General features: G+C 40.7%; 1 long non-coding RNA gene across 1 annotated transcript in view; it reads left to right on the top strand.

Moving 5' to 3' along the window:
- LOC143679091 (uncharacterized) overlaps positions 1-12533 on the top strand; it is a 65695-nt gene that overhangs the window by 30575 nt on the left and 22587 nt on the right. Inside the window, exon 2 of the long non-coding RNA XR_013173549.1 lies at positions 5524-5670. This is a non-coding gene — a long non-coding RNA (uncharacterized LOC143679091). The remainder of the gene's footprint in view (positions 1-5523; positions 5671-12533) is intronic.

The raw sequence follows: 12533 nt of genomic DNA, 5'->3' as shown, positions 1-12533 counted from the left end.
CAACTCGTCCTCTCATCTTGTCGTTTCATCTCATCTTCTCATCTCATCTCGTCGTCCCATTTCAACATCCCATCTCATCATCCCATCTTATCTCGTCATCCCGTCTCATTGTCTGTCTCATCATCTGGTCTCGTCGTCTCATCTCGTCATCTCATCTCGTCTTGTCATATCATCTTGTCTCGTATCATCATCTCATATCATCTCATCGTCCCGTCTCATCATCTCATCTCATCTCGTTGTCTCATCTCGTCATCTCGTCATGTTGTCTCGTCTCGTCATCTCCTTGCCTCTCCTCGTCATTTCATCTCGTCATCTCGTCTCATCTCATCATCCCATCTTGTCGTCTCATCTCATCCTCTCTTCTCATCTTCACATCTCATCTTGCCTTGTCCCTTCTCTTCTCGTCATCCTTTCTCTTTTCATTGTCCCATCTCTTCTCGATGTCCCATCTCATTGTACCTTCTCGTCATCTTGTCTCATCTCATTGTCCCGTCTTGTCATCCCATCTCATCATCTCATCTCATCTCGTTGTCCCGTCTCATAGTCTCATCTCGTCGTTTCATCTCATTGTCTTATCTCATCGTCTCATCATCTCATCTCGTCTCATTGTCTCACTTCATCTTGTTGTCTCCTCTCATCATCCCATCTCGTCATCTTGTCTCATCTCGTTGTCCCGTCTCATCTTCCAGTCTCGTCTCCATGTCTTGTCCCACCGTCTTGTCTCATTGTCTCATCATTTCATCGTCCTGTTTCGTCGTCCCATCTCGTCATCTCATCTCATCGTCCCATCTCATCTCATCGTCTCATCTTGTCTCGTCTCATCGTCTCATCTCATCTCGTCATTCTGTCTCGTTGTCCCGTCTCATCTCGTCTTCCCATTTCATCATCCTATCTCGTCATCCCATCTCATCATCTCATGTTGTCGTCTCATCTCATCTTGTCCCATCATCTCGCCTCATCTTGTCATCCCATTTCATCATTCCTGTCTCCTCATCTCATCTCTTCTCGTCTTCCCATCGTGTTGTCTCATCTCATTTCCCTGTCTCATCATCTTGGCTCATCTCATCGTCTCATCTTGTCATCCCGTCTCGTTTTCCCATCTCATCATCCATCTCATCGTCCCATCTTGTCATCTCATGTTGTTGTCTCTTCTTGTTGTCTCATCTCATCTTGTCTCCACATCTCGTCTCATCTTGTCATCCCATCTCATCATTCCATCTCCTCGTCTAATCTCTTCTTGTCTCTCTGTCTCGTCATCTCGTCTCATCTCATTGTCCCGTCTCGTCATCCTGTCTCATCGTCTCATCATTTCATCTCATCATCCCATCTCATCATCCCGTCTTGTCATCTCGTCTCATCTCATCATCACATCTTCATCGTCCCATCTCGTCATCTCGTCTCATCTCATCATCCCATCTCTTCATCCCGTCTTTTCTCCCTGTCTTGTCTTGTAGTCTCGTCTCATTGTCCCGTCTCATCTCCCTGTCTCATCTCACTGTCTTGTCTCGTTGTCTCGTCTCGTTGTCTCATCTTGGCATCTCATCTCATCTCATCATCCTGTCTCCTCGTCTCATCTCATCTCATCATCCCATCTCATATCATTGTCTCGTTTCATCATCCATCTCGTCATCCTGTCTCATTGTCTCATCTCGTCATCTCATCTTGTCTCGTCTCATCATCTCATCTCATCTTGTCAATCTGTCTCATTGTCCCGTCTCATCTCATCATCCCATCTCATCATCCCATCTCGTCGTCCCGTCTTGTTGTCTCATGACGTCATCTCATATTGTCGTCTCATCTCATCTCATCGTCCCATCTTGTCATCCTGTCTCGTCAACCTGTCTCATCTCATCGTCCCATCTATCCTCCCATCTCATCTCATCATCCCATCTCGTCGTCCAGTCTCGTCTCGTCATCCTGACTCGTCGTCTCATCTTGTCATTTCATCTCATTTTCTCATCTCATCTCATCGTCCCATTTCATCATCCTGTCTCATCGTCCTGTCTCATCTCATCATCCCGTCTCATTGTCCGTCTCATCATCTGGTCTCGTCATCTCATCTCGTTGTCTCGTCTCCTCTCATCTCATCATATCATCTCATCTCGTATCATCGTCTCATCTCATCTCATCTCATCATCTCATCTAGTCATCTCGTCATGTCATTTCATCTCGTTGTCTCGTCTCATCTCATCATCCTGTCTCTTCATCTCATCTCATCGTCTCTTCTCGTCTTCACATCTCGTCTCACTTTGTCCCTTCTCTTCTCGTCATCTTGTCTCTTCTCGTCATCCTGTCTCTTCTTGATGTCCTGTCTCATCATACCATCTCATCATCTTGTCTCATCTCATCGTCCCGACTTGTCATCTCATCTCATCATCTCATCTTATCTTGTCATCCTGTCTCTTCATCTCATCTCGTCGTTTCATCTCATCGTCTTGTCTCATCGTCTCATCATCTCATCTTGTCTCATCATCGTGCTTCATCTTGTTGTCTCTTCTCATCATCCCATCTCATCGCCCCGTCTCATCTCCCTGTCTCATCTCGCTGTCTTGTCTCATTGTCTCATCTCATCATCTCGTCTCATCATCTCATCTCGTCTCGTCTCGTCATCTCATCTCATCATCCCATCTCGTCGTCCTGTCCCATCATCCATCTCATCATCCCGTCTCATTGTCCCGTCTCATCTCGTCATCCCATCTCATCATCCCATCTCGTCGTCCTGTCCCATCATCCATCTCATCATCCCGTCTTGTCGTCTCATGTCATTGTCTTGTCTCGTCGTCTCATCTCACCTCGTCTCATCATCTTGTCTCATCTCATCATCCCTTCTCGTCTTTCCATCTCTTCATCTCGTCTCTTCTCATCTTTCCATCTTGTCCTCCCGTCTTGTCTCCCTGTCTCATCATCTCGTCTCATCTCATCATCTCATCTCATTGTCCCGTCTCATTGTCTCATCATTTCATCTCATCATCTCATCTCATCATCCCATTCCATCGTCCTGTCTCATCGTCCCATCTCGTAACTTCATCTCGTCCTCTCATCTCATCTCATCGTCCTGTCTCATCGTCCGTCTCGTCATCTCGTCTCATCTCATCGTCCTGTCTTGTTGTCCCATCTCGTCATCCCATCTCGTCATCTTGTCTCATAGTCTCTTCTCTTCATCTCGTCTTGTCATCTTGTCTCATTGTCTCATCTCATCTCATCTTCTCGTCTCATCATCTCGTCTCTTCATCTCATCTCATCATCCTGTCTCGTCATCCCATCTCCTCATCTCATCTCATCTTGCCATCTTTTCTCATCATCTCATCTCATCATCTAGTCTTGTCTCCTCATCTCGTCTCGTCCTCTCATCTCATCATATCACCTCATCTCATTATGTCATCTCATCTCTTCATGTCATGTTGTCATGTCATGTGGTCATGTCATATACAATATACCACTCAGGCCCATAGCTCTGTCAAATCCTAACTTTTTTGTCACAAGTGCTTCATATTATTTTGCTTCATTATAAACTATTTATTGAAGTAAACTATACCTCCAGCAAAGTTTGACATCATCAGAGTACACCCAGGTGAAATCTCATAAGGTGGACCCCACCACACAATCCCATCTATTGGGGCCAGAGCATTGCCTGCACTATGGGTGGACAGCAATCATATCTCCTGCCACCAACTTCATCTTCCTCTCAGAACCAACAACTCTCCTGACTTGTGAATAGTACATTTTGTTTTCTAATTTTGTGCTTTTGTGAGGAGAATCATATTACTGAATATACTCTTGCCTTACATGCAATTCATCCACATTCATTTCTCAGTGGTTCACTCATTCTCATTGCTGGCCATATTTCACTATATGACAATTTCACAATTTGTCCATGTTAGTGGAAATTTGGCTTTAGTTGCAGACTCTCTTCATCTGCTAGGGCTTCTATAACAAAACACTTCAAACTAGGTGGCTTAAAGCAACAGATTTATCATCTCATAGCTGTGGAGGATAAACATCTGAATTCTAAAAGTCGGCTGGGCCATGCTTCCTCTGAAGTCTCCATGGAAGGATTTGTTCCATGCCTCTCTCCTGGCCTTTTGTGGTTACCAACAATCTTTGAGGCTATTTAGTTTTCAGTAGCATAACTCTACCTTTTTCTTTTTGCATGGGCAGGCACCAGGAAACGAACTCAGATCTCCTGCATGGCAGAGAAGAGCTCTACCTGCTGAGCCACCATGGTCCACCCCACATTTCCTCTTCTTATATGGACACCAGTGGTACTGGATTGAGGACTTCTCATTTTAATTTATCTAATTCCATCTGTAATGACCTTATTTCCAAACAAGGTTCCATTCTGAAGTGCTAAAATTTAGAACTTCAACATACATTTTTGGGGGCACAATTCAATCCATATCAAAGAGACCTAATTAATAATGTTTCCTTATTATACTTGTACATGTCTTTTGGTGTGCATCTGCATATATTTGTTTGGCTATATACCTTGGAGTAGAACTGCAGGGTCATAGAGCATGCACATGTTCATCTTTAAAAGATACCATTAAACATTTTTCCAAAGTGACTGGGCCAATTTGAATATTCATTGGTGAAATTTTTGTGCATTTTTTGAGCCTGACTACGTCCTTTGGTCTCTTTTAATTTAACCTCTCATTGTTGTCTTTTTTGAGAAAAAGGTGGAGAGAAGTGTGAACTTCATGAGATCCATCAGGACTATTTTTCAGAAGTGATATGATTATTTAATCTCCATCTACACTATAGAGATCAGAAAAGGAGAAATGCAGTCAGATTTCTTTTTCAATTCAGGGTTGTGCTGGTGTTTCCATCCCTGAAGTGCTGTCAAAATGAAAATAAGTTCTATCTTTTATTGATTCTATGTTGCATTTTTTCCAGATTTTAACACCTCTGGATTGCAATGCAATTAAAATTAGTTGCCTTTTAGGACTTGGTGTTGTTTGTTTGTTTCTTTGTTATGTGGAGGTACACAAATAATGATGCTCTCACAATGAATGGCATCTAAAAGCAGAGGAATGTAGAAAACCATCCTTCAAAGTTCCTTCTGGTTGCACATGTCCATGAATTTGTATATGGAAAAGTGCTGCTCAGATTTCCCTTCCAGAAAGGAATTGTTGTCTAGCTGTAAGGCATGTGGTTAGCTGACAGCTTTCAGATGTTTGCTTCTTTGGGGTCTGCCTCGGTTTTCACACCAAGATCAACTCTTTTGAGGTGACCCTCAGTCAATGTCTGAACAATGTGGAGGCAGCTGAGGCCTTTCTACTCTTAGAACAGCTCCACACCAGTAAGTTAGCAAGCTGGTTGCACAAAGACTTTGATATTTCAACACCATGTGGGATTCTTCTAATGAACAATATTTTTTTTTTGCTACAGAGCTTCTCATCAGGCTGGCTGCCTTTGTCAGGCCAGCGTCATGGTTTGGCAGCTTCTCCTGCCCAATCAAGCATCCTCCCTTTTCTTTTCACAGGTGATACTCTCCCATAAATCTTACTCTTAACTCCATTTCAGAAACACCTTTCCAGAGATCCTGACTCACATGGTTGAAACTCGGAGTGTTCTAAGAAAGCAAGTGGTAATTTTGGAGAATGAAACACTCATTCCCCAACTAGCAAGGAGGATCCCATCCTGGTCACAAAGTGGAGCATAAATGAGCAGGTACAAGGTGGTGGTCCAATTCCAAAAACTTTCACTGGTGATATTTTGAGAGAAAGTGCCAGTAGAGGGATACATACTGGGTGGTGGCATAATTTTAAGCATTGGAAGTGGATGGTGGTGGTGATGATAAATATAAGGATAATGAATTTGGCTGATTATAGCTAATTTGATTGATTCCCTGTAAGTAGATAATGAAATTCTGAAGACAATTAACCATGGGAACAATAGAAAATTAAGCATGAGAACCACAGAATCTCTTTGGCAGCCTACAAAAAACCCTCTTCCCATGCAGTGGTCAGCATAAAAAGTGAAGCTCAAAACCAGGATTTAACAATCAGAGTAGCTGAACTTCAAGCCAGGTGAATGCTCATTGGAGGAAAGTCTGTTATGTCAAAGTCAGGGCCCTGGTTGGGAAAGCCTGAGTCCCTGACACATGGGATAGGGGCATATGAGGGATCCCCCTGAAGAGTGTGACTCCACAGATTTCTCTGAACAATTTGAGCCTTTACAAATGGGCAGGCCATCTCCAATAAGAGCTAGGGAAAAATAGTACCCTTCTCAGGACCTATCGTCTCTTCTCCTGGCATCCAGGCCTATAAATAGGATTGAATCACAGCAAAATCCATCTAGGAGCATGCTAGTCCAGATAAGGGAGGCATGAAAATTGCTGCAAAAATTAGTGAGTATCATATGGTAACCAAATGCCCCGGTTTGTCCAGGATTCAAGGATTTCCAGGATGAGGACTTACTATGCTAGAACCAGGATTGATTGGGATGTGGGACTCACCCTGCTAAAACTCTACAGTCTTGAAAAAAGCAGGACAGTTATCATGAATAGTACTGGCAGGGGCCAGGTCAGCATACACACGACTGGATTCTGAATATGCTTAATCAAAGAGGCCAGAAATCTAGACTGAATAAGAGAGAGTTTATTGACATTGGCACAATCTTTCTGGGTACAGGATTTATCCAGACTTTGGATAATGGTACAAACTTGCTGTTGTATCTCCTAGAGCCTGAAAAAAGTGATCTTGAGGGAGGTTGAGGTGACTGAGTTTCCTGGCAGGTGACAGTGGGAGGAATTAAAAGGCTCTGGGAAATAGGCATTCTAGAATAGATATGTTATAAGAGGCCATAAGTCCAACTAGAGGGTCATTTTGCATGGGTCATTTGAAAAAACTCTTCATTCATGAAGATCTTCAGAGGTGTACTAGTGGGTAAAGAAAAGAGATTGTAAGCCAGTAATATATATTCAGAAGAGAAAAAATATATATATATATATATGCATGTGTGTGTGTGTGTGTTTGTATTCAGAAGGTGTGAAAAGGTTTTTCTAATAACATTCAATGATGTGTTAAAACCCATTAAAAAGCAGCTGCCATGGATAAGGCCGTACAACAAAACATTTTGTCTAATTAGTGCTAATCAGTCTTTGTCAGCAACCACTCTAGTGCTGGAGCAATGGACACATGAATAAAGTGGTCATGGCACAGAGATAGAAACTGTACATGGGTCTAAGTGTGTGCACTCCCGTATTCTGAGGTCAACTTAACCATTACCACCTATGAATGCCCACCCTAATAGCAACAGAGAGTAAGTCTGAGCCCCCAGTATGGCATTATTTTTTGAGGAGACCAGCTGGCCCCTTTGTAATAATTTTATTATATTAGGTTCTGTCCATCCTTGAAGTCAGTGGGTGGGTCATTCTCATAGGAGTAGACACATATTTCAGGTATGAGTTTGTCTTTTCTGTCTGCATGGCCTCCACTTACAAACTGTCTGGGGACTTACATAATATTTGATCAAGGGGGACAGAATCCCACAAAACATGGTATTTGAACAGAGAACCCACTGTAGAGTGCTGGAGCTATAGGGAGGGGATCTGAAATTGAGGTATCTGCTAGAAGTGTCACATACCACACCACCCTGAAACTCCCACCCTGATTAAGCATAGAAAGACCTCCTGAAAGCACAGCTGAAGTGCCATCCCAGAGGCAATACCTTGTGAAAATAGAACAGCCATCCTTCAGAATGCAATAGCATCATTGTATTAAAAATATTTATATTGCAAGGTGTCCACAACTGAAAGAATACATGGGTTTGAGGACAAAAGCATGGGTAAGTGGGTAAGGAATAGACCACCTTATCATCATTCATTGAAATTGACTGGGAGACTTGTGCTTCCCATTTCTGAAAGCTGGTGCAGAGTTGCAAGTCCTTGTCCCCAAAGGGGTAGCATCCTCACCAGTATGCACAGCAAGAGTCTAATTAAACTACAAGCTATATGTCTCTATGGCCTAGCTACTCAAGCTCTTTTTGCCCAGGGCCTGGCAGGTAAGAAGCACATTCACCATCTTCTCAGGAATAGCAGATCTTGACCAGCATGAGGAAGTGGAGCTACATTACCTACAGGGGCAGAGAAGAAGACATGTGGAACTAAGGTGACCTATTTGGGGCTCTCTTGGTAATGCCTTGCCCAACTGCAACTGACTGAACAAGTGTACACCCTGGCTCAGACCCTTCAAGAAAGAGGATTGATTTGGGTGACACCACCAGATAAACCACTGAGACCAGAAGAGATGGTAGTTGAGAATGAGGGTTATTTATAATGGCTAGCAGAGGAAGAAAACCATTCATTCTAGCTATGGCCCCTAGACCAAGGACAGCCATAGTGGCTGCAGTTAGTTTACTAGCCACCCTCTTCTAAGAAAGGAGGAACTGCTCTCTCAAGAGTGTGGATAAGTAGATTGTACAGCATGATTTCCATGAAATACAAAGAGATCCATTTGGCATGTTGAGGACTCAGAGATGTGCTACTTGTCTTCCTCTTCATGGAAGAACTTGTCGCCCAAGTTCACAATCAAGAAGTGTGATTACTGTCAATCTCCAGTCACTAACTCTATCAAGGTTCACTTTAGCTTTTGAGTTGAGGTTCCCTCTTCTTGAGGGAGCTCTTGGCCTATGACTGAAAGTAGGAGAGTGATACGTGCCCAATGCAAGGGTGTTTTAATGGACCATCTTTGCTCCAGAGCCCAGGACTGTATTTGTTTGATGAACAACTTTCCAATCCTGTTTCCTCCTCTTTCCTTTCACAGTTCTCATTCCACAAAAGTTTCTTCTGCACTCCTAACTCCATCTCAGCATTGACTTCTCATAGACAACTGGCACACTTTTATAAAATAATCACTAAAAGGAAATAGGGCTATATCCCCTAGAGTACTCAGATACCATTGAAGGTCATAGAATGTAAGAACTGAAATAATCACAGTTGGAATGACTGATAGTTTCAGTGGTATATGATGTGTCCACCACCACACATCCAGTAAGTGACAGAAGGAAGATCAATAGACATTCACATGCATCAAAGCTACCCATATAACACTGGATAGGCCTGAATAAAAATGGGACAAATAGTCAAACTAGCTAATGGTCTAGACATCTAAACATATTTATTCAAAACAAAACAAAGCAAAAACCAATTCAGTAAAATGATTAAGCATATAGATAATCTCAATATGGGAAGAATTTTGAACCTCAGCATCAGTTCTTCAAATATTCATTTATGGAAGAGAAGAAATCATCTTATTAACAGTAAAAAAATATATATAGACCAGTTGTAGAATTAAGAGGAAAATTTGAAGGGAGATAATTTACTGCCTGTGTGCCAAAGAGACTGCATAAATGATGTTAGCTTAAACAGACAGAGGTTCTCATTCAAATAGATCAAATCCACATGTTACAAGCTGCAAGACATAATCCAAAAGCTAAAACATTCTCCCTCCCATCCCCAGTGGAACAGCAATGATCTAAGCCCCCAAAATACATGACACTTCGGAATGGTTCCCTGAAATACAGAGCTCTGCATTCTGCATGTCTGATCCAAACAGACCACTGCCTGGGTGGTCTGTGCAGTTCATGGGGTACAGAAGCAGGTCCCTTTTGTTGGATTTTGTCTTCTCATAATCTTGTTTTGCCTCTGTATCAATCCATTAAATATTCATTGCTTTTCCCCAGCCCCTTGTAACCTGTATTTTAGTGTCTCACTCTATACGTTTGCTTATTCTAATTATTTTGTAGCAGTGAAATCATTCAGTATTTGTCCTATTGTGTCTGGTTTATTGCATTCAACATGATGTTTTCAAGATTCATGTATATTGTCAGATGTATTGGAACTTCATTGTTTTTATGGCTAATAATTCACTGTATGTATATACCACATTTGTTATCCATTCATCCATTGATAAATAATTAGGTTGCTTCTATCTTTTGGCAAATGTGAATAATGCTGCTATGAACACTGGTATGTAAGTATCTGTTCAAGATCTTGCTTTCAATACCTTTGAATAAATACCTAGAGGTGGGATTGCTGGATCATATGGTAATTCTACACTTTATGCAGAACTGCCAAATTGTTTTCCATAGTAGCTTTACCTTTTACATTCCCAGCAACAATGAGTGGGTGTTCCTACTTCTCCACATCCTCTCCAATATTTGTTATTTTCTATTCTTTTACTAGTGGGTGTGAAATGATATTAATTGTGGTTTTGATTTACATTTACCAAATGGCTAATCATCATTAGCATCTTTTCATGTGCTTTTAACCATTTGTATATCATCTTTGGAGAAATGTCTATTGAAATATTTTGCATGCTTTTTAGTGGGATTTTTCATCTTTTTGTTGTTGAGTTGAAGCATTTATGTATATATTCTAGGTATATGTGGGATCAACAATGTCATCCTGACCAAAAGGGGGGAAAAGAAGTGTAAGTAATGAAGATTCAGTGGTTGAGAGTTCAAATAGAGTCGAGAGTCTACTCTGGAGGTCACTCTTATGCAAGCTTCAGCTACACATTGCTACCTATCATAACCTGCCAAACCCCAACCAGGACCATTCCAGCCAGTCCTAAATAATACCTAGGGCAATATATAAGATTCTACAAAGGTTCCCTGTACTAGGGTGACTTTCCAGAAACCTACAACCTCCAGATGAGACCCTGGACCAGATAAGTTCTGAAAAATAGAGGGCCAGCCTCTCCAGAGCATCAGCAAGTTCTATCTTCCCACCCCACATATTATTGACAGCCCCTCCCAACCTGAAAAAGTTATGATGGCCATACACCAAATACTCCTAAAGAGTTGATTATAAAGATCAAAGATGTTGGTGGAGTTATACAGAGAAGGTAAGATTTAACAAACAAATATGATTGTTGAATCCTTAAATTACTTTCTTTTAGTCTCAGTATCGTACAGCAGCTAGAAGTAAAAATCCAAAATTGTGGAATTGTAACTCATACCAAACTCTGAAATCTGTTTTACAGCTAATTGTTGTGCTATGGCAAATTTATTGCCTCTTTGTATTTTTCACAAAAAAGGAGAAAAAAATCAATTGTGATCACTTAAAAAAGTATATATTTGTTTCTTCTAACCTCCTATGTTCTGGAGCAGCTAGAAGGAAAAATCTGAGATTATGGTATGGTAGCCCGTGACAAACTTTGAGATCTATCCTGTAACTACTTTTTTAAGAGTGTTTTGAGGGCAGTGCCACAGTGGCTCAGTGGTAGACTTCTCACATTACCATGCCAGAGACCCAGGTTCAATTCCTGGGTCTGTTCATGCAAAAAAAAGAGTGCTTTGAAAATTATTGCTTTTTTCCTTTCTTTACATTGTATATATGTTATATTATACAAAAAAAAAAGTTTGGGGGAAAAAACCCTATTGAATATGTGGTTTCTAAGCATTTTCTCTCATTCTGTAGGCTGTTCTTTTACTTTCATTACAAAGTCCTTTGGGTTAAAAACATTTTTAATTATGATGAAATCACATTTATCTGTTTTTTTTCTTTTGTTGCCATGCTTTTGTGTTAAGTCTAAGAAACCATTGTCTAACACAAGATCTTGAAGAAGTCTTCTGATGTTTTCTTGCAGAAGTTTTGTAGTTTTGATTCTTATATTTAGGTCCTTGATCCATTTTAGTTAAATTTCATATGTGGCTTGAGGTAGGATCCACCCTCATTATTTCACACATGCATATCCAGTTTTCCCAGCACCATTTGTTAAATGCACTATTCTTTCCTCATTGACTGGACATGGAACCCTTGTTGGAATAGTTTGCCCCACAATAGTTTCTTAAGTATGACATCAAGAGCAAAGACAACAAAAGTAACAAATTGGACTTCATCAAAATTAATTTTTTATGCAACAAAGGACACTATCACAAGTGAAAAAAAAACCCACAGAATGGGAGAAAATATTTGTAGATAATATATCTGAAAACGGAATAGTATCCTATAACTTAACAACATAAAAACAAATTACCTAATTAAAAAATGGTAAAAGTATTTGGATAGACATTTCTCAAAAGAAAATATACAAATGGACAATAAGTACATGAAACGATTCTCAACATCATAATTAAGGAAATGCAAGTCAAAAGGACAATGAGATACCGCTTCGTATCAACTAGGAAACAGATTATTAAAAGCATGGAAAATAACAAGCCTTGGCAAAGATGTGGAGAAATAAACCCATGTGCATTGCTGATATAAAATGTTGCAACCACTGTGGAAAACAATTTGGCTGTTCCTCAAGATGTTAAACATTGAATTAATGCATGATTCAGTGATTCTACTCCTAGGTTTATACCCAAAGAATTCAAAACAAGAACTCAGACAAATACTTGCATGTCAATGTTCATAACAGCATTATTTACAATAATCAAAAGGTGGAAAAAACCCAATTGTCCATCAACAGATGGATAAACAAAATGTGGTATATCCATACAATGGACTGCTATTTAGCTGTAAAAAAGTATGATGTTTTAATACATGCTATGACATGGATGACCCTCAAAAGCACTATGCTAAA

The sequence above is a fragment of the Tamandua tetradactyla genome, chromosome 4 (genome assembly GCF_023851605.1).
Source record: "Tamandua tetradactyla isolate mTamTet1 chromosome 4, mTamTet1.pri, whole genome shotgun sequence".
Classification (NCBI taxonomy): Eukaryota; Metazoa; Chordata; class Mammalia; order Pilosa; family Myrmecophagidae; genus Tamandua; species Tamandua tetradactyla.
The sequence above is the reverse complement of the archived record's forward strand: the minus strand, read 5'-3'. Positions and strand labels throughout refer to the sequence as shown.